This window comes from Stegostoma tigrinum, chromosome 21 (genome assembly GCF_030684315.1).
Source record: "Stegostoma tigrinum isolate sSteTig4 chromosome 21, sSteTig4.hap1, whole genome shotgun sequence".
Lineage (NCBI taxonomy): Eukaryota > Metazoa > Chordata > Chondrichthyes > Orectolobiformes > Stegostomatidae > Stegostoma > Stegostoma tigrinum.
In genome coordinates this window covers 32,838,755-32,865,569 of record NC_081374.1, presented here as the reverse complement: position 1 = coordinate 32,865,569, position 26,815 = coordinate 32,838,755, and the positions used below count along the sequence as shown (strand labels likewise).

Sequence of the window (26,815 nt, the reverse complement as noted above, 5' to 3'; positions counted from 1 at the left end):
TTATTTTACATTTAATTGAGCACCATTTCTAAACTTAACACAAAATAGTTGGTACAGATAGGATCAAAGATAACCAAAAAGCCAATGTAAAAATTGAGAATATTATGAAATAGGATTTTTGTACATCTAAATAAAAATCTGAAAGATCTATGGATGCTGGAAATCAGAAACAAAAACAACCCAGCAAATCTGGCAGGGTCCGTGCAGAGAATCAGAGTTAACATTTCGGGTCCAATGACCCTTCTTCAGGACTGATGGCAGTGAGGAAAACATTAGTTTTTACGTAGAAGAAAGGATATTGGAATGCTGTAAGGAATAAATAACAGGTGGATATAAAGCTTTGAGCAGTGAATGCAGCAGGGCTCTTTAGTTCCTCCCCACTCAGAATTCAAGGGCAGAAACTCACCTTTCAGGTGAAGCTACACTTTATCAACACCTCGTTCAATCTAGACCACTACATCTGCTGCTCAGAATGTGGTCTCCTCGACAGTGGGGAAATGAAGCATAGCCTATGATTGCTTCATAGAACACCTATGTTCTGTCTGCAAAAAAGACCCTGAGCTTCCCATTGCCTGCAACTTTGCAGTGATTGGAACCAGGTGGATCTCACAGGGTATTCAGAATCTCCTCAGTCCAGGGACTGGCTGCGAGCTGGCTGGCTACAGCTAGTGTACTGTGCACATGTAAATACAAGGTGAATTGGTGAAGAGATACTGGCCTCTATGCAGTTATTTCACACTTCATCACACCACCTTGTTCCCTGGCCAAGTCTCAGGCTTGCTGCAGAGCTCCAGTGAAGCTCAGCACTGGCTGGAATAACAGCACCTCATTTTCTGCTTGGGAACTGAATGTTATTAAGCTGGAGCGGGTTCAGGAAAGATTAACCAAGATGTTTCCGGGAACGGAAGGTTTAACTTATAAAGAGAGACTAGATAGGCTAGGACATTTTGCACTTGAGCACAGGAAATTGAGGGGTAACCTTATAGAGTTTTATAAAATCATGAAGGGTAAGGATAAGATGAATGGCAGGTGTATTTTCTCCAGGCTGGGTATTTCAAGACTAGGGGACAGTGAGCAGTGAATGATTTAAAAATGACATGAGGGACACTTCTTTTTACAGACAGTGGTTCGTGTGTGGAATGAACTTCCAGGAGAAGTTGTAGATGTGGGTACAGTTACAACGTTAAAAAGACATTTAGATATGTGAATGAATAAGAAATGTTTGGAGGGATATGGGCTAAGTGCACGCAGATGGGACTAAGTTAGTTTGGGATTATGTTTGGCAAAGACAGGTTGGACCAAAGGGTCTGTTTCCATGCTGTATGACTCTATGACTCCACAACTACAGCCTCCTGGACTCAGTATTCATTGTCCTAGGCTAACCATTATCCACTCCTTTGTCTGTCCAACTGTTTTTTCTCCCACTTTGGGGTCTATTTCTATCTATTATTAACTCCTTACCCTTCTCCCCCCACCCTGACTTCTGCATAAAAATCAACTTTTTCCCAGGTACCATCAGTTAAAAAGAAGGGTCACTGGACCAAAACGTTAAACCGGATTTCTCTCCATAAATGCTGCCAAACCTGCTGAGTTATCCCAACAATTTTTGTTTTTGTTTCTGTGCAACTGCTGCACTTAAGTTCCTTACAGATTTTAATGTTGTATTCCCTTTCAGAAACCCCAGTGACCTCATCACAAATAAAAAATTGTTAGAGAAACACAGGAAAAATAAAAACGTTTACACACATACCTTTTAAAAAATGAAAAGAAACTCATTAATCATTTATTTCCAGTACAGAGTGTACCTTGTGCTCACTGCTTGAGAAGAAATATGGTTCATTGACTCGGGTTTGTACAGCTTTACAGGAAAGCCAAAAGCTAAATGAAGAAATGTCAGAGTCATCTTGGTTTGCCTGGACAACTTAAAGTTGCATATAATTTTGAGTTTGGGTTTTATTTCCTGGTCACTAAAACACCAATGCTTCCATAATTTCCTTACATAACAATGAAAGATTTTGCTTTAAGTCATAATAATCTAATTACATTGTTCAACCAAATTGTTTGAAGAACAATTTTTGAATGGTATACATTTTTATATTCATTCAGGGGGTTGGAACACGATGAAAAAAGCCAGCAACTGTTGCCCAACTCTCTGTGTTGACCTTCAGGTCAAAGAGAAATGTTCAGTTGTAACAGTTTGAACCAAAACTTTGACGCTATAGTCGCAAGAATCTGCTGTTTCACAATTCATATGTCTTGATTGAAACCAGACAAACCAATCTTCCTTCCAATCTGGGCTTGCAATGTCGAAAATTTTAGGCAGAAGGATGCCATTGATAAAATGCTGAACTTCGTTCATGAGAGTTACAAGTTTATTTTGCCCCAAGTTGTTTTAAAATATGTGTTCTTTTTTTTAAAAATTACTAATATGGATTCACAGAAATAGTAATTGCAGTCAAAACCTACTTGGTAAACAGGAAATAATTCAAAAATTGTTTCTATGACCCGATTCCATAGTTTGGACAAGATTTTCCGCACTCACAACTACATAATACAGAAGTAAACAATCAAGTTCCATTTACACATAAAGTCGGCACTTACACTCTCAAATTTTCATTCAAAGACAAACCCTTGAGGAGGTAATGAAGAAATATGTATGGAGGAAGATGGTGCTGTCGTGCTAATCTTTTAATGTCACTTCACTGCTGATTGAAAGCCCCAGACTTGCTTTCTTGTTCACGAAATCAAATTCCACCATGCTGGTGGTAAAATTTGAATTGAATAAAATCTGGAATTGATAATAAACTACTGAATGGCCGTCAGTTAACCACTATCTATTATCAGTCAACCCATCTGATTTGTTAATGTTCTCAGTTGGTTACAGCAATGTGGTCGACTCCGAACTGCCCTCTGAAATGGCTTAACAAGCCACTCAGTTATGAAAACAGATAGACCACCCTGGCATCAAACTAGGCACCAGAAGTGAAAATGGCAAACATAGTCCCATCCACTCTGCAGAGGAGAATGAAGCATTTTTGGGGTTGGCCTGGGGGAGTGGCGGCATTGTACATGGCTGTGATATATAGAATCATGAGGGACATTGGCATGGTAGCAGGAAGGAACATTTCCCCTTGGTAAGACCATAAGACCATAACACATAGGATTGGGAGTAAGGCCATTCTACCCATCAAGTCCACTCCGCCATTTAAATCATGGCTGATGGGCATTTCAACTCCACTTCCCTGCACTCTCCCCGTCACCCTTGATTCCTTGTGAGATCAAGAATTTGTCGATCTCTGCCTTGAAGGCATTTAATGTCCCGGCCTCCACTGCACTCCGTGGCAATGAATTTCACAAGCCCACCACTCTCTGGCTGAAGAAATGTCGTCTCATTTTCGTTTTAAATTTACCCCCTCTAATTTTAAAGCTGTGCCCACGGGTCCTAGTCTCCCCGCCTAACAGAAACAACTTCCCAGCATCCACCCCTTCTAAGCCATACATTATCTTGTAAGTTTCTACTAGATCTCCCCTCAACCTTCTAAACTCTAATGAATACAATCCCAGGATCCTTAGCCATTCATCATACATTAAACCTACCATTCCAGGGATCATCCATGTGAATCTCCGCTGGACATGCTCCAGGGCTAGTATGTCCTTCCTGAGGTGTGGGGCCCAAAATTGGACACAGTATTCTAAATGGAGCCCAACTAGAGCTTTATGAAGTCTCAGAAGCATGGTAGAGGAATCAATGACCAAGGGATCACACAGATTTTAGGTAAGGGGCAGGAGGTTTAGAAGGGATGTGAGGAAAACATTTTTAACCAAGACGGTGGAGGGAATTTGAAACATATTGCTTTTTAAAGGTGTTAGTGGTGGAAACTATCATGACATTTATTTAGCATTTACATGTACACTTGTGTTACCAATGCATACAATGCTGTGGGCCTAGTGTTGGGAATGGGATTAGAATAGTTAGGTGGTTGATTGTGACCAGTGCAGATTCAATATCTCTAGATTCATAGTATCCCTACAGTGTGGAAGCCACTCAGCTCATCAAGTCTACACTGACCCTCTGAAGAGCATCCCATCCAGACCCACCCCCTTACTTTATTCATGTAACCCTGCATTTCCCATGGCCAACCTACACTTAAAAATCCCACCTTACCTACATATCCCCGAATACTATGGGCAATTTAGCATGGCCAATCCACCAAACCAACAGATCTTTGGACTGTGAGACGAAACCAGAGCATCCAGACAAAACCCACATATCCATGTGGAGAACTTGCAAACTCTGCACAATCACCCGAGGGTGAAATTGAACCCAGGTCTCTAGCGCTGTGAGGCAGCACTGCTAACACTCCACCATCGAGCTGCCTTGCTGACTCTATGAACAATGATATAGATTGCTCAGAAACCATTACTTTTTCATGCAAGCTGAGTCTTATGTACAAAACATACAATTGCCTGCATCTAATTATTGAGCATTTTCAATGTCATGGCCAGAAAAAAAATCTCAAAAATAAAGTTCACTGACTTATTATGCAGTTAGCTCATTTGTTAGCTCTATTACATTTTGACATTCTCTATATTAATGAGTGTAATTAGATGAAACAAATGCTGACATGTGCCATCAACCATATATAAAATGGGGATTCACAATTTTCTGTCGTATTCCTCGAGCTGTCTCTTCTAAATTGTGTTTTGTTCTAGACTGTCATCAGTTTGACAAAGAAATCTTGAGCAAGCTATAAAATACCATTCGGTAAAAATCGTCGATGACTGAATAAGACAGCAAAGGCTTCAGAAGAAACAGAAGGCTGAAATCTAATTTTGGGCATGCATCTGTTTATCACTTATTCTACTATGCATCTCTCCCATATCAAAAAGGAACTTCTGGGATTCAAAACTACAAATCACAAATGATTTATAATGCATAAACCTTGGTACTTCTCTTTTCAATGTGATTTCAATTTGTGTAAAATTTAAAGACAAATGGTAAGTAATTGATTGAAGAAAAAGACAGTCACAACACTTAAAAAATGGTGTAAACATGTTCGAACAATGTCTTCCTCTCCTGCTCTTGTATCCATTCCTCCCTATATAACTCATATGACTATCAGATGACAGACTGCACACAGCACTCTTACAGTTAGTTATTTGTAATGCAGTCCGCAGGCACGATATTGTCTTTTTTCAGCCAAAGAAGTTGTTGCCCTGAACAAAAAGCTACTGTACGTGTACCAGTATTCTGTTTCCTACTGCATGTGGTATATTTTTCTCTGTTACATATCTTACAAATGAAATGTTAACCAGATCTTCAGTTTGACCTCTCACTTGAACGTGAAAGGTCTGCTGGTGCAATTTTAAGAAGAGGAGGGTATTTATCCCGAGGAACCTGGCAAATAATAATCCCTGAAACAAGATTGCCAAAACAGGTTATCAACGCAATATCTCTTTGCACAGCAAGTCCCACAAACCACAACAGTTCCACTTTACAGCAATAACTGCCCTTGAAAAGTAGATAATTAGCTATTGTGATAAGAGATGTCCAAGATCTATTACCATCATTTTGGGTTTAAATTTTAATAAAAGTAGATGCATTTAGGTCAGTTTCTGTGAGGGTTTCTTTTTTAAAAGATCGGAATGTCAATTGAAACAGTGACCTAAATATATTCCCCTGAATGCAACTGCACCATTTACAAGACTTTGGTTAAGAGCTTGGCCAAGGATCAGTGGTGACAATGGATAACGTGTCTATACTGTTGACTTAATGATAAGCAGTGAAAACAAATCACTGCGCTAGTTCTATTTTGACTTCGAGCAGAAAGTTCAAGAGCCAGTCACTTTAGTAAGGGTGGTTTTTGCCTGTGAAGCATCCAGATTGTGAGAGGGCATACAGTTTTCCAACTATCCAAACTGAAAGGAGGTTTAGGCCATCAGAATTAAAACCAGATTCACGGCATCAGACTCAGAAACAAACCATAAAACTCTCTCCAGTCCAATGATAAGAACGAGAAAAGAGTCAGTTAATAAAGAACTGAAAGAGTTGAGATGAGAATGCTTTTTCTCTGGGTTTGTCACTGTAAAAGATAGTGTTAGGAAACAGGTTGAAACTTTGTTTTCTACTTTTTGTTAAAATATTTCAAAACGTCTTCAGTATATTGCTTTGCCTTTTTTCTTCTTTCACATAGTAAATTTAGTTCTGTTGTTAAAGAATATTTGCAGTCTTGCAATTAATTGTTCAATGACTAACCTTCAGTTGTGAAAAATAACAAATATTAACAAGAATAACAAACAAATGATCTATCAAGCCAGGTTTCATTCTGGTATCAACATCAGCTGGGATCATAACACTATAGCATCAATAGAAAATGCATAAATGCAAGTGTCTTTTATAATGATCAAATATAATATACTACAGAATTGCAACACTATATTTTGCAGCGTACTGTCTGGAAAGGTAAATTCTTGCAATAAGTACAGCAACCTGGAAAACCCAACCACACTACACAAAATGTACTATTTCTTTTGCAACACAAAAGAGTTTGAAAACTGGAACTGGAAAAAAATATTTCATTCAGGAAAATGGATTTGTGATCTGATCAAAATCATCAACCCAGATTTCCCAGCATTGAATCATTATCATCAAAAGGGGTTTTCGTATAGTATAGCAAAAATGCTGTTTTTAGCTAATATCACTTTAGTAGGCATCATTGTAAACTCAGTCAGATTATACAACGGAGACAATGGATGAACTCTGGGCTCATGGCAGTCACTTCAAGGTGCTGCATCTAGCAAAAATAATAACGTTTTTGCTTCAGTTGAATAATATAGTTGATGGTTCTTTTACACATCTGCAAACAGGAAATAGGCAGTCCTTTGAAGCGCTAGCTTGTTAAGAAATTCTGTGTTTAAAAATTGACTGCTAAATCTGGGGACTACTGACCCTGATGTACTGATGTTGCCTGTTGTTCTTGCTGAAAGAAATCAGATAGTTCAGTCAGTAAACATCAGATGAATTTGGCAACTCTCTACTGTCATCAGCAACTGTCTGTACCTGATATTGCAAACTCACTGGGTAGAGTAAACCCTTATGTAAGCCTATTTCCTGAAATCATGTACTCAACTTCTAAAAGTGAATCCATTCAGCTGTAATTTTGAATCTCCACAGTTGAAGAAAAGCTGAAATACTAGCCATTACCTGCAGGCCTGATATGAAAAAAGATGTATACAGATGTCAAGGTTGACAGGTTAGAAGGATTAGCTGCATTTACTGGAATGTTAGCACAGTTCCCAATGTAGTTGTTAGGTTCCTTAGCTCTCATCCATCCCTTAGTTGTTACACAACATAATTAATATAATTTGAGAGGATTTTAAGGTAATCAATACAAGAACTGGGGTAGCATCATCAAAGTCTTCCTGAATACCAATTCAATTAAATGTCTAGCAATTATGTCATACACCCACACAAAAGTGACACGGTTTTATCTTCATATTTGCTATTCAGCGCATTCTGCTACTTTGAAAAATGGAAGAAAATATCACAAAGCGTTGCCATGTGACAGTACAAAATTTCAAGGGTTGCTTATCACTGAAACAACACAACTGAAAGGGTCTTTCTACCTCTTAATGACCTGAAAGAAGGACTATACGGTAAGCAGCGCTTGTGGTGGTACATTTACAACATAGATTATTTTACGTGTGGTCAAAGATGGGGCATTTATTATTTCTGAGGGCAGCCAATCTGCAAAAAGATAAACTGCTTTTCTTATGCATGTTGTGCAGTTTTAATGTACATCTTGTGCTTAACACACAACTCAATTTTCTCAGACAAATGTATCTCACTCTCGGACCTTTACTATTTACTCCAACTCCTTTCAGAAGTCGCACATCTACAGTCATAGCTGATCAATGAACTTACTGTAGTTTAATCTTATCAGTTGAATGTGCCTGGTAACATCACTTCGCCGATTTATTTTGTCATCAGATAAGGGACGTAGGATGTTGAAACAAAACGCCTTAACCACAAAGTACAATGTCGATACAATGCCTTCCTCACAATGTTAATCTGTAGCCTTCAATAGGAAAATTGCTGGTCTTTCATTAATTATTAAATCCTTATGAATTCTCTCATTTTGGTTTCGGTTTTTAAATCTTAGACGTATTTCAATTGTTTACATCAGAAACATTACTTGTCTGTGCTTGCAATCCCATGGGAAAATATGAAGCCCTTGAGAACAGTCACATCCACTGTCAAACAATATAGGAAACAAACTGAACCTGAACCATGATGAGCCTTAATTGACAAATGATTCACTTTTTCATTCCAAAAAGTGATAATACGTTTCCAATTAAGGGTTTTGACATTACAGTAGGAGAAAACTTTTCTCCTTTTTGTTCATAGTAGTTCTCTGTTGATAGACTGGTATTCATTGCATAAATAAAGTGTTAAGCACAGAAACAAATACTGTCTACATCACGAATAATAGTTTTAGGACGGAAATCCTAAAACAATAGGTGAGGTGTTGTCGTTAAACTTTGTACGTATCTGAAACTGAGTGGTGTCTTTTTTTTCCAGTAATTTCAATTATTTTATATCATTTGCCAAAAATAAACAATGTATTTGTCATCAAATTGATTCAAATTTCCTTAACAGATCTGCGTATCCATTCCATCAAAAGCTTCTCAGACTCTGATCTTGTTGGTTAATACATTTCACAAACAAATATCGTCTAAAACAAACATTTGACAACTGAGATTCAAATTTAATCCAGAATGCTCTGTTTCACAATGTTATTGGTACCTGATATTTCATTGTTACATAATTAATTAAATGCTGTAAGTAAATAGGGGCTTAACTTTCAAAAACAAAACAGTACCTGAAACATTTACATTAGAAATATCATGAAAAATATCATTTAATACAAAACAGATGTTAATATAATGATTAATTATCCCAACTGCACCACTGATTTCCCAGATTGTGATAAGAATACTTAAAACTAAATAGGGGAGATTTTTGAGCATTTAACAATGTTTTACTTATTATTGAATTCAAATATATTTGAATATTTAATCTATTATTGTTATCCAATATTGAATAAAGATGACAACTGAGCTATTGTCAAAGAGAAGTTGTGTTCATTGTTTTCTTATATTCACCCAAAATATAAAGGGCGTTCAAGGAAGGAAACAAAAAACTAAGATAAAGTACTTAGTACCTCTGCAGGAAAATCAGACAAAATTTTGCATACATTTTACTGTTGCAATTAAAGCTAAATCAGTTTATATTATAGTTAGTTATGAATGGTTATGAATAATGGTTAAAATAGAAAATGACTAGAAAAGCAGAGAAAGTAAATCAGGTTAAATTACCCACGGCTTGGAGAATATCATAGGTGAATACAAATGATGTCACATATTGCCGTTTAAGAAAGAGCTTCTTAAGGATGAAATAGTTTTGTTGTTTAAATGAAGCTGTCTTCCACAGGATATGAGGATGATTTGAATTCAGCATAGCTCAGTGGGCATCCTTTCAGGATGTCGGTTTCTATATGAGTACTTTGCATCATCTCTTCATGTGACCTTCCTTTCCTGTGCCTTACATATTAACTAAGGCTGTTCCTTCATTTCCTTTCAACTGAACCCATAGTATATTTTTAAATCAAAGAGCCTATTTTCTTTCCATCAAAGCGTACTTTGTTAACGTACTGAATTTATATATTAAGAATTAAGCATATGTAATTATGGCCTTTTTCTTAGATGATGTGGTACAGCACTTCTTTTGGCAAATGTTTAATTCACAATATGCTTGCTTATAATGACAGTGATCATCTCAGTAATTCCCACTTTATCTTTTCATTTCTTAATAAATACTGACTGACAAGAATCAATGCCTCCAAATTGGTGCCTTAAAATCATAACCATATAAAAGAGTACAAACAGTTACCCATTTCTTATACAGATAAAATATACCAAAAATTAGTCAAAATATGGGCACCAAAGTGTTGTAGAAGGCTGCACTGTCACATAAGACCCTATCATATATAGACAATTTTCTGGCTAATGGTTAGAGTACCATTGATAGAAGCAATGAAGCCACTCAAAGCTGGGTCTTTCAACTTCCAAATGAATAACAGGCCTTATATCAACTGGTTGTTGAAGGAATGAAAAAAAGTAACCATAAACAACATGAATTCTGATCCTCATCTCATGATCAACTTAACAAAGATCTCACACAGTTTGTCACAAACAATAATAGGGTGGGGTGGGTTCCACTGCATGGAAAATTATGCAAAAAGGTAAAGTGGGGAGTAGGAGCTCAGCAAAAGGTTATTAAAGTTTCCAGAACAAGTAACAGAACGGAGTATGGAAAGGATCAGGAATCTGATTTTAGGCACAGCAGCCAAGGGAACAATTATGAGATAGATGGCAGTCTCTGCAGGACTGAGGTTGTTGTTTATAAATGCATTCAAACAAGGTGAATGAGCTTGTAGTGCAGACTGAAATTGGCAAGTATGATGTTGTGTGTGGGTAGAGTTGAGAAACCAGGATCCTGATGGAACTGGTGTACAGACCACCAAACAAGGGCTAGAATGTGGGGAAGAAAATAAATCAGATGAGATAGAAAAGGCATGTAAGAAGGGCACTATTACAATCATTACGGTGGACTTCAATATGCAGGTGTGCTCGAAAAAGTCAGGTTGGTAGCAGATCTTAAAAAAAGGAATTTGTAGAATGTCTACAAGAACTTTATTTTGTAGCAGTGAGTGGGAGAGTTCACTATAGAGCTGACAGTTCTGAATGAGGTGATGCATGATGAGGCTGACTCGATTAGGGAGCTGACGGTGAAGAAACCCCTAGAGGGCAATGACCATAATATGATAGGTTTCACCGTGCAGTTTGAGAGGCAAAAACCAGAATTAAATGTAACATTATTACAATTGAGTAAAGCTAAATACAAAGACATGAAGAAGGAGCTGGCCAGAGTTGAATGGAAGGGAAGCCTAGCAGGGAAGACAGTGGAGCAGCAATGGCAAGAACTTCTGGGGTTATTTCAGGAGAAACAACAAAAATTCATCCCAAGGAAGAAGAAGCACACTACGGGGGTGGGGGTAGTTACATCAACCATGGCTGAAGTCAGGACAGCATAACTTCAAAATAAAAAGCATACAATGTGGTGGAGATAATTGGGAAGCCAGAGGATTGAAAAACCTTTTCTAAAAAAAACCAGGAGGGGTCAATTAAATAAAAACAATAAGCAGGGAGAAAATGAAACATCAGAGTAAGTTAGCTAATGACAGAAAAGAATTGCAAGAGCTTTTCTTCACTATCAAACAGGGAAGGGAGAGCAAAGAGAGGATATTGGACGATTGGAGAAGTAGTAATGGGGAACAAAGAATTTACAGAGGACTACATAGGTATTTTGAATCAGTTTTCACAGGGGAAGAAACTACCAGCATACCAGAACTTCAACAGAGTCAGAGAGCAAAGGTGAGAGTAGTGGCCATCACTAAGGAGAAGGGACTGTGGAAACTAAAGGTTTGAAGAAGGATAAATTAGCCAGACCAGATGGACTACTCCCCAGATTTCTGAAGGACATAGCTGAGCAGACTGTGGAGGCACTGGTGATGATTTTCTTTCTCAGAACTCAAATGCTACCAAGCACTCATTTAAAACTGAGTTGGCTCAGAACCAACAGATTTGGCCTATCATTCAAAATATGGAATTGGCAGAGCAATTCACTGGCACAGCCATTTTCCTTCAGTATTTAAATATTGTGCAGGAATATTCTGGACCTAAAATCTTGAAACACTGAGAAAATGTTCTAATGAGAATGGTGTCATTCACAGTCATGGGCTCTTTTACAGCTTGCCCACCTCATGATGAGCTATTTATTTCTTTAAATGCTGATAACATCCCTATTTGGTTCATGGAAAAATTAACCATGCACATATTTGAATAAGTTTGCAGAAAATTTGATTTGTCCAAGCGTTACACAGCAGAGTCTGTATCAGTACATAAACTGCTAACCTCTAGAGCCACTGAAATGTTAAAACAAGATGATGGGAATTTAACATGAGGTATCTCACTAGTGAGCTCAGCAAGTTATTTGCTGACTAATTCAAACAGTTCACAGCACTTTGAAAGATCAGACATTTGTAGCTACAGGATATCAAAAGATGTCATAAACATATAGATAGGGGAGAAAAGGCAGAATATGTACGTAAGTCCAGTTCAAATAGATTTTTGGTGATGGGGAAGGGAGGAAGACAAAGACATCTTTTGTAGATCTTCATGTTTCTCATCCTTGTCTTGCAGCACTTAAAAACCAGTGCTTTTACATCCAGCAGATTATGTTCTATTTCTCAAACAAAGGTCCTCTTTATTGTGCACACATTTTTAGCCTGACTCACAACTGGTTATCAGAAGGATCCATTGGGGAACGAATACTTCACTATGATCAGAGGTGAGTATTAACTCCGCATTCAAAGGCCAAAGCTTTGATTAGAACAAAAACAGAAGTTGCTGGAAAGGCAGCATCTGTGAATAAAACATCATCGTTAACTTTACAGGTCCAGTGACCCTTCTGCAGAACTCAAAGTTTTGATTGCCTGTATAGCCAGGATACAAGGACTGCTCCAATATACTTCTATCAGAGGCAGATAAATCACTGGACACCAACCAAATACTTAGTGATTGGAATTCTCAACTTCATTTACTTGGGGGCTTTTATAAACCTGATTGACTAAAATCCATTAAGTCTTAAGAAGCTATCAAACTCATTTGGACTGTTGATTTCATCTTCTTGTTAGATAGGCCTGAGATAAGATTGTTGGAACTTCTAAGGATTCTGATAAATTACCTTAGCATCAAAAAGCAATTTTTACGTTTCTGTTACACATAGTTTATTTAGTAGTTATCTTTTAGACATCATTAGAACTACGTTCCCTTCCTTCTGTTGCCTTTTACCCTCCAATATTCAATTGGAGAGCAGACAATCTTCTTCCAATCAGCGTTGGGAGGAAAGCTTCAATATAGGGCGCATAGAATAAATTGAGTTTTTATTTTAAGCTGTGATTTAAGCTTCTTTGCCACAATATATTTGTTTTCTTCACCAAAAAGCAAGGTGCATGTGAGAACAAAACTATATATGTTCCAAGTAGACTTGAGTGTTCAGTGCAAAAGAAGTACAATTGCTTCCTTGACATTCTAAGATATGGAGTCCTGAGAAACAGATATCTCTTGTAACACCATCAGTGTTAAAATGCTCTGTATATTTATAAATAAGCTTGAAATCCTCCCTCTCACTTGCTTCAATTGATTAACTGTAATATTCTGCCAGTATGTACACAACAGACAAGATGATGGAGGGACAATGCACAGGAATTCTAAAGTGTTACTCAGATTTAGCTCAGTTGGTTTCGTATTGGGCTCCATGGGGGAGTAAGTACCTCGTAATAATTTTGTTCTCTCATGTACCTTGTCTTTTGGTGAAGAAAACATACATAGTATGGCAAAGAAGCTTAAATCACAGTTCATAAAAAAAAACTCAATTTATCCCATGTGCCCTCCCTACATTGAAACTATCTCTCTCTCTCCCTTCAGCAATAATAAACTCTTAAAAGGAACAATGTATTGCTCAGGCAGATGTCCTTGCTACCCGAAGATTAAATTTGCAATTGGTCAGACTTGGTTGGAATGCCCATCCCTCTATTTTAATTGCCCACTTGTCCACAAGAGAAGATTTTGAAAACTAAACATTAAATGCTTTTGGCGAATTACAACAAGAGTCAATTTTAGCAAGTGCTTAAATGGTGAGGGTCATATGACAGTTTCACACATAATGTTGAATATGAAATGTAAGAAGACATTTAAACTAATCAAAAACATCATTTGAGGGAAAATTAAATACTTCAAGGGGAGTAATATAAATATTCTTTGAAGGAATGTGAAATGGTGGTTCAGGGGTTAGCACTGTTGCCTTACAGTACCAAGGACCCGGGCTTAATTCCAGCCTTGGGTGTCTGTCTGTGCGGAGTTTGCACATTCTCCCCTTCAGGACTGTGTGGATCCCCTCTGGGTACTCCAGTTTCCTCTCACAGTTCAAAGATGTGCAGCTTAGGTGGATTAGCCAAGTTAAATTTCCTATAATGTTCAGGGATGTATAAATTACATGGATTTGTCATGGGAAATGCAGGGATAAGGATGGGTCTGTGTGGGATGCTCTTCGAAGAGTCGGTGTGGACCTGTTGGGCTGAATGGCCTGTTCCCACACTGTGGGGATTCTACAAAATAGAAAGCTTTTATAAAGACTTAGCACTATACAGATATGACAAGACAACTAGCTTTCTTCTGCACGAAAACTCAACTACGATTTAACATAAAATTTCAAGTGAATCCAAAAAGCATTATTTCTTTAATTCTGTTGTACAACAGCTATCCAAACTGACTTATCTTACAACCACTGTTGATAACTATTAAATTTGGTATTCACTCTTTAAAAAGTGATTTACCATTCAAGATAAATCTGCAAAGGTTACACAGCAGTAACAGGCTTTAGAATACAGTTGCGCAGTTATTCAGTCAGCTCATGGTCAGCACCTTTCAAATTAGGGAAGTCTAGATTAGCCATGGATTGATTAAAGAAATTACATTAATCTGGCTATTTAAACATTCAATCTACTCTAACTCCTTGAGAACTTCAGTGCATCTAAAATCTTGCCTGCGCTCGTAGCCTCCCGGTGCAGAAATACTTCCATTTTAAAATTCTCAATTTGGTTTACAAGTCTATCTATGACATTAAAGCTCTTTATTTCTGTAATCTCTTCCAACATTATACTCATTTGAGAGACCTGCTTTTCTTTAATTCAAGCCTCTTGTGCAATCCTGATTTTCGTTGCTCGACATCAGGCAGTCATGCTTCCAGCTCCGGAATTCACTTCCACTGTCTGTCTTTCTGACCTTTAATGCATTCTTTTAAGATGCTCCTTCAAACTCATGCTGCAGATAAGATTTTGGTTTATGTCCTAATCTCACCCTTATTGCCGCTCAGCTTCCAACTTTGTATGTTAATGTTGTGAAGCATATTTTGTTATTTTGTTACGTTAAACATATTATACAAGTATAAAACATTGTTATACTTTATTGTTTAAAAATCTCCAAACACTGGTTTCAATTGTTGGAATATTTACAGAATCGCAGAATTGAAGGAGGCCATTTGATCCATCACACCTGCACTCGCTCTGTGAGCATTTGAATTTAGTGCCAATCAGCTACCTTTTCACTTTGCATAATTTCTATTTAAATCATCATCTGATGCCCTTTTGAAAGCCTGGACTGAACCTGCTTCTACCACACCTTCAAGCAATGTATTTAAAACACAAAACACTTGCTGTTTGAAGATGATTTCTCTTGCCTCACATGTTATTTCTTTTGCAAAAGTTTAAAACAGTGTCCTGTTCTCAATCATTTTAAGAGTGAATACAACTTTTCCCTACTCTGTCTGGACCCCTCCTTAACTTAAAAACTTCAATCAAACCACTTTGTCCTTCCGTCTCCACAGTAAAAGGTCTCACCTTCTCCAAATGTTCCTCAAACTGAAGCAAATTTGGCTGTTGCAATTTGCAGGTGACAATAACTGGACAGGTAGAGTTATGAAGGTGTAGAAATGAAGCAAAATATAGGGAGATATAAACATGCTCGCAGATGGCATAGGGAAATGCAAAATGAAATTCAAAATGGTGAAACGTGAGTGATTTGGCTATCTGCTGATGAAGATAAACTGTATTCTGTCTCCCAGGGGAATCTGGGTAAGAACATCTGCTATTATTATAGAATAATAAACTAGTGCCAAGGTTGGCAAGAGTCTAATGCCCCAAGAGCCTGGAGCTGGCTGCAGGTGAAGGAGAAAGAACTAAAAAGAACTAAGATAATTTAACACTATTTGTGACTTGTAATCTTCCTTGAATATCAGGAAAGTCAGAGTTACTCATAGATTTCCTCTAGAGTCAAATTGTTATTGTACTTTTTTGCAACTCATGGAAGGATACTGATGTCAACATCTAGGCCATAATTTAAGCCATTAGTGTCTATTGTACAATGTTGTCTTACCAGCCAAATGTGCGCAGACAAATGTAGATCTTCCACTTTGCAGTCAATAACGGCAAATAGAAAGATGAGCCTGAGTGTGGTTGACAGTAGGTATGCTACTATAGTCATAGTCAATCCTATTGTTAATATACTAGCTATTTTAGGAGGCTCATGTGATTTAGGCCCAATAATGACCTTTATCTTTAAATTGTGTGCTCTAAGACTTCCTTTGAGTCACAAAGTTCAAGCCTCACTTTAGTTTTGAAGTACTAAAATTACAGTTGGCTTTCCATTACAATGCTACACTGTGACCTGTGCTGTCCTGTGGCTGAGATATTAAATCTGAGACCTCAACTGATTGCGTGAATGTAAAACCAGTTGTCTGACAGGTGGTCCATGGACCACAGGGTTCCACATGTCCTTCCAAGCTGTTGTTCAAAGTTTATGTAAGTGTAACTACAAGGTAATACAAAGAGCTGCGGTTTCAATCAGTGGCTCATTCTCTCTCACATTTGCTTCTGATAGGCTCACATAATGTGGGGGAAAGTTAGTCAGAGATTGCAGGAGCAGCACCACACAAGTAATTTAACTCCCTCTGAGGCCCAGAGCTGTAGTGATGAGCCTACCTCTCAGGACGTGGCTTGGGGAGGAGGGAAATTTCAGTCTTGCTGGCAGATGTAGGGGTTCAGGGGATGGCAACCTGGTAGGTGAGTCAAGTGGATTGTCATTAGCGCTGTGAGGGTCAGATTTTTGGACTGGGATGAAGGAACTGTCCAACAGGTAAGGACAGGGTGAATGTGTCTGTCTGGTCTTTGAGAGTGATTGAGTGTGGCTGGCTGTGAGTGATGGGGGTTGGCAGGTTGAGTAACTGAGGTTGGAGAGGAAAGGAAGCACATGTGGGACCAGGCCAGACATTGCATCCTCTTCACTTCCTCTCCCCCATCTGCTCACCCACCCAAGAAAACACAAAGCAGTCTGGAGAAAGAGGAAATTGCACGTGGAATAGCAATCCATCCCTGACCTCCAGTTCCATGTCAATTTGCGAAGGCCAGGTCAGCGAAATGAATCAAGGTCACTGATAATTAGGGTCAATCCCTTATCCCAGGATCAACACCCTTCTGTGGTGTTCAAGACTTGGTGCACAGCTTTTCTTTCTCTCTCTCACCCTAATTCTTACCCAAAATTCAAAGAACAGGTTTTATTATTTTGCTTGACTACTTGACACTCTTCAGTGTTTCGTTTTAATTAATTATTTATTTAAAATGCCTTTGTTGTTTTAGAATTTTATTTCCTGAAATTTAGGTTGACTGTTGTGGAAAGCCTCCTCTTTGTGAAATTTACTCACTCATCCCAGAATGAGTGAAAAAATTAAATGTGCCTCGATCTCTGCCTTCCCCACTCCTATCCTGTAAAAAAACCCTTAGAATTTCTTTCTCAGAAAGAAAATCATATTGCACTCAAAACAACTCGCTGCATAGGTGCTGCCAGACCTGCTGAGTCACTCCAGCGTTCTCTGTGATTACATTGCTATTTGGGAAAGTTTGCGGTTTGCAGGTCGGTAGTAGAGTTTCTCACATGGCAACTGACTATACTCCAAAATCACTTTGTTGCTTGCAAAGTTATATGCGATGTCCAGTGGTCATGAAAAATGCAAATACAAGATTTATTTTCTCTCTGAGAATTTCTTAGAGGCTGGAGCCTGGCTGACATATAAAAGATTTGTTCCTTGAAACGTAACTGAATTTGATCCAAATAGCCATTTAAAAAGTGCTTCACCAAATACATAAATGAACAGTAATCCATCATGAGTATTCTAAAACCAACAGTAAATAGATTACGTCTAACAAATCTTAACAATTTCTTATTACAAAGCAAACTTCATTGGTTGAAGGAAGAACAATTTTGCCCTTTGTGTACTGCATTTATAAATAGGCATCCATTTATCTATTAAGTAATTACTACAATTAAACCGAGCTGTCACAGCGGCTCAATGGTTAGCAATGCTGTCTTACAGCACTAGAGACTGAGGTTCGATTCCAGCCTTTGGTGACTGTCTGTATGGACTTTGCATGTTTTCTGTGTGTCTGCATGGGATTTTGCTGGGAGCTCCTGTTTCCTGCTGAAGTCCAATGATGTGCAAGTAAAATGAATTGGCCATGTTAAATGGTTAAATGCAGGATTCTGGGGATAGAGCGGGAGGTCTGGGTCTGAGGAGGATGCTCTTCAGAGGGTCAATGAAGACTTGATGGGCAGAATGGCCTCTTTCTGCACTGTAGGGATTCTGTGATTCTCTCATGTTAATATAGTTCAAACTTTATTTTTCTAATGTTTCAGATGTAGTAAATATAATGCTTTTTGCAGCTAATTGTATGAAAAGCCTATTACAGGTTAGACTATTGATTCACTCAGTGAAGATAACTGCTAAGGAATGACTTTTTCAATGATCAAAAATATAATTATCAATTGACTGTGACCTTAAATTTTAAACCAAATTCGTTTAAAATCAGGTACATTAGTTAACATGCTACAGCTGAGCCATTGTGAATTTCAAAGTATCCAACAGATAATAAAATATAAAACAGCTCCAAAAATAACAACAGTGTATGAAGTGTCTCTTGGTCATTGCCCGACCAAAATTGCCTGCAAGTTCTTTCCACTGATTGCCCCCTTGCTGTGTAATTGCAGTTAATTTTGACACTGATGTCACTGAACTTCAAATGAGAGGAGTAAAATAATGCCATCTATCACAGCTGCAACAAAATAGTGCAGTTTTCCTGCAGAACTGAGAGGAAGATAGCTCAAATTTAAAATCTTGTACGTTAACATAGTAAAATTAGAACGCAAAACTATGTTTTCAAGCTCGGTTGCAATTCAAAGAAAAAGCAGTTAACATAAAATGCTACTGCTGTGACAAGTACTCATTACAGATTAAATAGCAGGACTAGTCACATACAAAAGAATACTGGGTCTAATTTGGGCCATTCATTCTCCCACTGACACCTGGCACATGCCCCACCTTGCTCTATAGTTTACCAACTGACAGCTCCAATTCTCCCTGGCATTATGTGCACACTCTTGTTGATTTACATTTTCTTTCTTTTCCCAGATAATGGATGACACTATCCTCGCCTAAGACAGGAAGTCAATATCAAAAATGTGTTTGGAATACAAAAATATCTTGAACTAAGCAAGGTCAGGCAATTTAGCAGGCAGCTTGTGCTAAAATGCGCAAGTAGCAATGAGATAAATAATTTCTCTTTCACAGTGTTACTTGAATGCATGAATATTGCCTAGGACCACAGGAAAACAGTCTAGCCTGGCTTTGTATAGCGCTGTGAGATTTTTTTGGATTCAATATATAGGGCAAATTAGGTAAATGACAAAGTGATCGTTGAATCGTTTTTGGTACTCAGCAGGTCAGGCAGTAGTTGTGAAAAGAGAAACGGAGCTAATTTTCAGATTAGCTCTTTCATCTTTCATCAGAATAGTTTATTTTTTGTATTAATTTTTAATTGAATCAACACTTACTGAGTTCTAGTAATGACAATGAATTCACATAGATAACATCAAAATATAACTGGAGGAGGAGTAGGCAGTGGGGTGGAGATTTGTGAAAAGCCAGACGATTGGAAGTCTTTAAAAACCAGCAGAGAATTGTCGAATCCCTACAGTGTGGAAGCAGGCCATTCAGCCCATTGAGTTAACCCTGACCCTGTGAAGATCATCCCACCCAGACCCAGTATCCCACCGTATTCCCATAACCTCGCATTTCCCATTGTTAATCCACTTAACCTGCACATCTGAAGACACATCTTTAGACTGTGGGGAAAACCAGAGCACCTGCAGGAAAATCATGCAGACATGTTCAAACTCCATACAGATAGTCATCCAAGTCAGGAATTGAACCTGGGTTCCTACTGCTGTGAAGAGCTGTGCTAACTGTTGAGCCACTATGCTACTCCCGTCCAATAGGACAACTGAAAAAGAATAAGGGAGGAGAAGAAAAACTATGAGGGTAAGCTAGATAGTCATATTAAAAAAGATTGCTTGCTGTACTTGCATGCTAAATTTCTGTGTGACTTGTGTAAGTGTACCCAAGTCCATCTGAACGTCATCGTGTATGGCTTTTGTAAAGAAAAAAATGTTTTTTTCTATTCTCAGTACTCCATTACGTTCCATACATGCTAGCAGAACTGCTGAGTTACCCAGGGTTGAGTGAGAACTGAAGCCCCAAATCCATTCCACTTTACTCTTAATGACTAGTGGTCCCTTTGAAAAGGAAGATGTCATTGTTTCCAAATCCCACTGTGGTAAATTATAACTAGTAGCAAGCTTTTGAGAGTTTAAACAGAGATGATTATTTATTCACGTATCCACCTAAAAGGTTTAATGTTACAGTTCTACATCGACACTCAAACACACAGAGACTTGAAAAACAAATTAAGTGCGCTGTTATACGCTGTAATCAAACAACAGATCATTATTCACTTATTGGTATATGTAAGAAATAGAAACATGCCTTGTAGATCTAGTAAACTTCTGAAGCATCGTCTAGGAGGACTCCATAGCTTTAGCTGTATGTTTAGAATCCTGAAGGATTCTCTCAGAAAAATGATTTTTGAGTGGATCAGAAATCTTGTTGTTTTTAATCCTATCACTAGGAGGTTGATGTTTCAGAACTGATGGACTTATAAAGAATGCAGCAAGGAGATCTGTCAGTCTCTAGTTTTAAATACATTGGTGTTGCAGTCTTTTTCTGCTGCTGTCACTGCAGCTGTGGCCACTGAGTGAAAGCCTTCCCATTGTTCTTGAGGCTATAACATTAGTTATCTGTAGCCAGTTTGGGTCGAATGGTCAATACTTCTACAATGAATGGAATGATTTCATGTTCAAAGTCATTGTTACACTGGGGGAATGATGGTAGACCTACTGGGTTCTGTAGCTGTCTTTTGTTGAGTTTAAGTCAGATATCTTTGGACTGAAAGTCCATTGATTTTAACTCCTGGGTTCAGTCCAAAAGCAACAGAAAGTGTGAATTTTACAGGTGAGTTTTGTCATATTATGTCCTATTCACAGGGACACCCAAACACTGGTCAATCAACTTTAAACTTTTTGGAGTCTCGAGGTTGCATGTGCAGAAATGACAAGTCACTTAGCTCCCAGCAGCCACCTAAATTTTATATGTCAATTTTCAAAAGAGAAAGCAATTTTCAGACAATTCTACCCTTAATACAGTCCAAATTGAAGTTATGAACATGACATGGTTGTAGTGGGCACAGCACCAGCATTTTCTCTTTTTCTTTTAATTTCATATTTCATGTGCCCACAGTATTTTTGGTTGTTTTATTTATGAGTGATGGTTGATGGAATAAATTTTCCCTAGATTAATTCAAAGAATGCTGCTTGCAATAATGGAAGGACTTGCAAATGGGTTCAAGGGGCTGGACACCAGAAGAGACCAAAATCTTATTCATCAGCCTAGAGGAGCAGCACTGTTATTTCACAATCTGCAACAAAACTCACCAAAGTAAGACTCAGAAGATTTCTCCTTCCTTTTACAAGGTTGAGCTTATAATGGATGGTTTGGTCAAAACCCAGGTTTTGATCTGCATTTTAAAGAGGGACTCATTGGTTTACAAGGCTAGACTGTTGCTTCTCATTAAACTGTGGCATATGCAATCAGTGGAAGGAAACTTACTGGGTGAGTACCATGCATGATTTTAATAACCTGCCTGCACTCTGATGGGATGGGAAGATAACAATCAACTTCAATATGATATTATCCTGTTGATCAACACTGACAAAGATAACAGACCATTCAATATGCCAAATGAATCAATAGATTTCTTGCATTATTTTATTGATTACTATTCTCCTATTTTTAACAAAATGTATTTACTACAAATGTCAGGCTAAGGTATTCAAGTTACTGAAGTACCTGGCACCTCAGCAGAAACCAACAGAGCCATAGCTACACAGTTTAAGTCTAGTGCCTTTGATTGGAGAAAAAACAAAGTTACCTGTCTGATGGGCATGAGAACTGACCAGGCCCAAATACTAAATTGTATGAACGAAACTACAGTTGCCAAGCAATGAATCTCCTCAAAAATTCAGTCGACAGGTCAATGAAAAGAAAGGAAATCCATCATTTGAAGTAGGCCTTCTTAATGCACAAATAATATGATGAATGAATAGTGCCACCTGACTTCAAGAGGAAATACATAATTTGTATCAACTTTCAAGTTTCAGTAAATAGCTTGGAAAATGTCGCCCACAATATACATAAGGTTCCTATTAGATCTGCACTTAAAATGGAACTTCCAAAAGTGGAGTCAGGAGTCACGTCCTATGACAAATGACCATGCACTGATTCACACATTATGTAAATGACCAACTATTATTTTTCTTTGTTCTTCTGTTCCGACCTTTCCATTTTCTATGAAACTGATGTCAGATGTTAGACAAAAAAATCTGACTGTAATTGTCACCAAGCTCTTCATGTTAAACTGTTACTTTCAGAGAGAGAAAAATGCCTTGTGAGTAGTCCACTAACAATGACAATTTCTTGCCCCATCTGTGGACTTCAACTTAGAAGACTACTAAACCTAGAGTACTGTAAGTTTAACGTGGTGCCATATTTTATTATGTTAAGTTACAGAGAATTTCATAAGTTGAAATTGAACAGATTCCTATTCATCACTTTATGCTTAGTGCAATGATGATAGAGACATCAGATGAGGTTTAGTACCATCAACAGAAAAGACAGTACAGGATTCCATGCAAGCTATAAATAGGGCACACTGAAAACCATTTCACTGAACAAATGCAATGCCAGTAGGGGGGCTATGAGTTGAACCAAATCCGTCCAGCTGTGAAATATCAGAGAAAATATGTTTTGAAACTTTCAGTAACAATCCATGGGAACCACAGATGGAGACTGGCTTGTATAGCATGTACCTAATGTGGCAAAATGTGAAAACAATTGAAAAAAACTGAGTGAAGTTTGGGTGTGCGGAGCTGGTGCACGAGATCCTTTAGCACCAACAGCTGCTCTGATGGAATTGAGTCAAGCCAGAATAATTAAAGTCTCTAAATACAAGGACTTTAGAAGGACACTTTTTATGCAAGATAAACAATACAAAGTTGCTGCTAATTATCCTGCTAGGATGAAAATCTTTAATAGCGATTCAGATGAAGACATATCTGATGGATCTATGATGCATTCTTAACAACACCGAAGACTTGGCCTCTGCGAAATTGATTTTGCTATCATAATTGCACATGCCAAGCAAACCTAATTCCTTGGCTAACTTGTGAAAATGTTAGGCATCCTAAATTTCCAAGAATTTCAGTCAGATGTGAATGAGTAACAGCAGCAGAAAAGTGGACAGCATAAATGTTATGCCATCAATTCTTAATCCCCACGACTGTCAATCCATCAGTGAACATCTGGCATCATTTTCAAGATTATCACTGACCATATCCCCTCCAAGATTACCACCAACCTGAGACAACAGACCTCTACCATAAGATCTACAATTATAACTGTTCTGATACAGTCATCATTTCAGTCTAACCTTGCGGCATAGATCTAATTTCTCCTCGTCTTACATCCCTTCCAATATACATCATTGGAAGAAACGTTACACTCAGTCACTTTGAAACTTCCTATTTCAAGACCCTAATCATTTAATTTTTGCTTTGGACATCTGATCTCTCCATTGTCCACTAGGATGTCCTTAAGGAAGGCCTAACCGATTTCCATCCACCAACATTCTCCTTCACTTGGCTGAACTCATTCTCACTTTCAGCGGTTTCCTTTTGATTTCAGTAATCTCCCTCAAATAAAAGTTTTTGCTTTGGCAAGCTGTGATCCTGCGACACCTGCCTTTTACTGAGATGTGTGGAACACGTTTTGTTCCGGTCCTGTTTAGGATTCTTATTCACTCCTTTAATCTATATATTGATGAATATATTGCTGACATTTCCTGCATTCTCTCAAAACTGGAAAATAGTCAAATTTACTTTAAATTTCTATTCTTCACAAAGTGCTTCTTTGATATTCCTCTACTCTTCCTTGGCTTCTCGATTTCTATTTCCGAGTATAGGCTAACAACTGATATCTGCTTTACTTCTGATTTTTTAAAATTTACATGCATGCTGAAATACAGTGAAAAGCTTTGTTTTCGATCAGTACAGGCAGAACACAGCAAGTAAAGGATGTACAGATAAAAAAAAACACGCAGAGGCATGCAGGTTACATTATTTGAGGCTTTGGTCCATTCAACATAACAGCTGGAAAGAAGCTGTTCCTGAACCTGCTTGTGTGTGTGTTCAGACTTCTCACGGAAGAGGTTGTAGGAGATCATTATTGGGGTGCAATGGATCTTTGATGGTGTTGGCTGCCTCACTCCAGCAGCTCGTCATGTAAGTGGAGTCCATGGATGGGATGTTGGCTTCTGTGATGGTCTGGGCTGTGTACACAACCTTCAGTAGTTTCTTACAGTCCTGCGCGGAGCAGTTGCCATGCCAGGCCGTCACGCACCCAGATAATACACTTTCAATGGTGCACCTGGAGGAGTTATAGAAGGAACTTATGGCCATACCAAATTTCCTGAGCTGCCTGAGGAGGAAGAGGTGCTGCTCTGCCTTCTTGACAGTTTCATTTACATGGGAAGTCCATAACAGGTCGTCGGTTATCGTCACTCCGAGGAGCTTGATTCTCTTCACTCTCTCAACTTCAAATCCCTTGATGTAGACGGGGGTGTGTTCTCCTTGATTTTTGAAGTCGATGATCAGTTCTTTAGGTGTGCCGAATTTGAGAGACAGATTGTTTTCATTGCACCACGTCACTAAGCCCTCCATCTCCCTTCTGTATTTTAACTCATTGTTGTTAGATGTCCGTCCCACTACAGTGGTTTTGTAAGTGAACTTGTACGTGGTGTTCATTCGGATTTTGGCAACACAGTCATAGGTATACAGGGAGTACAGTAGGGGGCTGAGAACACATCCCTGGGGGGGCTCCAGTGTTAAGTGTTATTGCGGAGGAGGTGCAGTTACCTATCTTCACTGATTGCGGCCTACGGGTCAGAAAGTTTTCAGTTTTCAGATCAGTCCTGGGGGGTAATAATGGTGTTGAAGGTGGAGATGTAGTCAACGAGCAGGAGTCTGACGTAGGCATCTTTGTTGTCCAAATGTTCCAGAGGTGAGTGCAGGGCAAGGGATCTGGCATCCTCTGTGCACCTGTTATGTTAGTAAGCAAACTGCAGGGGATCAAGGCAGATTGGGAGGCTGGAGTTGATGTGGGCCACGGCCAGTCTCTTGGAGTACTTCATGATTATTGAGGTCAGGGCTGTCAGGTAGTAGTCATTAACGCACAATGCATGTGTTTTCTTGGGTGCAGGAATGATGCTGGTCTTCTTGATGCAACTGGGGACTTCTGCTTGTAGGAGGGAGGGGTTGAAGGTTTTGGTGATTACCTCCAACAGTTGGTCCATACAGGATCTGAGTGCTCGGCCGGGGACACTGCCCAGGCCCATTGCTTCCCTTGGGTTGTCTCCCAGGAAGACCAACATCTGAAGTGATGACAGTGGCAAGAGGTGTGTCTGGTGCTGTTGGGGCAGGTGTCACCACGTCGGTGGTATTCTGCTTAAACTGAGCATAGAAAGAACTGCGCATGTCAGTGACAGATGTGTCATTGTCCGCTATCTTACACTGTTTCATTTTGTGTCACGTAATGTCGTTTAGGCCTTGTCATAGACAGTGGGAGTCGGTTTGGTGGGTCTGGGTCTCTAACATGGCCCAGTACTGCCTTTTAGCCTCCCTGATGGTTTTGTAGAGATCATACCTGGATTTTCTGTTCTGGTCCAGGTCACCTGCCTTGAATGCTACAAGTCTGGTCTTCAGTAGAGAGCGGATTTCCTGGTTCATCTAAGGTTTACGGTTGGGGGACATTTGGATTGACTTCTTTCAACCCACAGGAAGGCATTAAACCCATTAATTCCCACTGACACATTCACTACAATTCATCCCACCAGCCCTTTGGTGAGGATTCTGCTTTATTCTTCTCAGGCAGAATCTTCTGGGGGTCAGAATGACATAGTTGTTACTGCAGAAGATGAAAGTGGGTGACACAGCTTGTTGCAGTTGGTGCTGTGGGGGAAATGGCCTGAGTGATTGCATAGGCAACACAAGCGATATACAGAACTAGTGGTACCATGGAATCAGGTGGGTCAGGCCAAGAGGCAACAGTGAGAATGGTATAGCATGAGCCTTGGTGGGAGGTGGGTACAGTAACAGAGTAAGTGTGAGATATCAAAAAGAAGATGGTGGCAGAGTAGATAAAGGACAGTGACCTTCTTCCTATAATATTGGTCATTCCTTCACACAGCTGAGACAGTTTTAACCCAGGGAGAAAACTTGGGCAAGGTTGGCATGATGTGGTGGTGTAGATTCCATTTCCGCTCCTAGGTGAAAACAAAGTCCCATGTTGGCATCAACCCTCCCGGCGCCTGCCAGTAAAGTGAGGCACCAATTTCTCCCTGCCTTCCACGCGCAGACAGATTTCAGGAATCATGCATGGTTACTCCAGACTGGCATTGTTTGTCTGGATCCACCGTGGCCAAAGTTGGCAAAGGGGCAAGGAATGTCGGTGTGTCTGGGGATATCCTCTGAGTGGAGAGTTTTCTGGGAATGATGTATGGTAAAATATTGTGAAAAC

The 26,815-nt window shown here is 38.9% G+C and overlaps 1 protein-coding gene across 2 annotated transcripts in view; it reads right to left on the bottom strand.

Moving 5' to 3' along the window:
* The window catches only part of LOC125463028 (neuron navigator 1-like), a 618,648-nt gene that overhangs the window by 290,531 nt on the left and 301,302 nt on the right, over window positions 1–26,815 (bottom strand). The gene's annotated exons all lie outside the window — the stretch shown is intronic.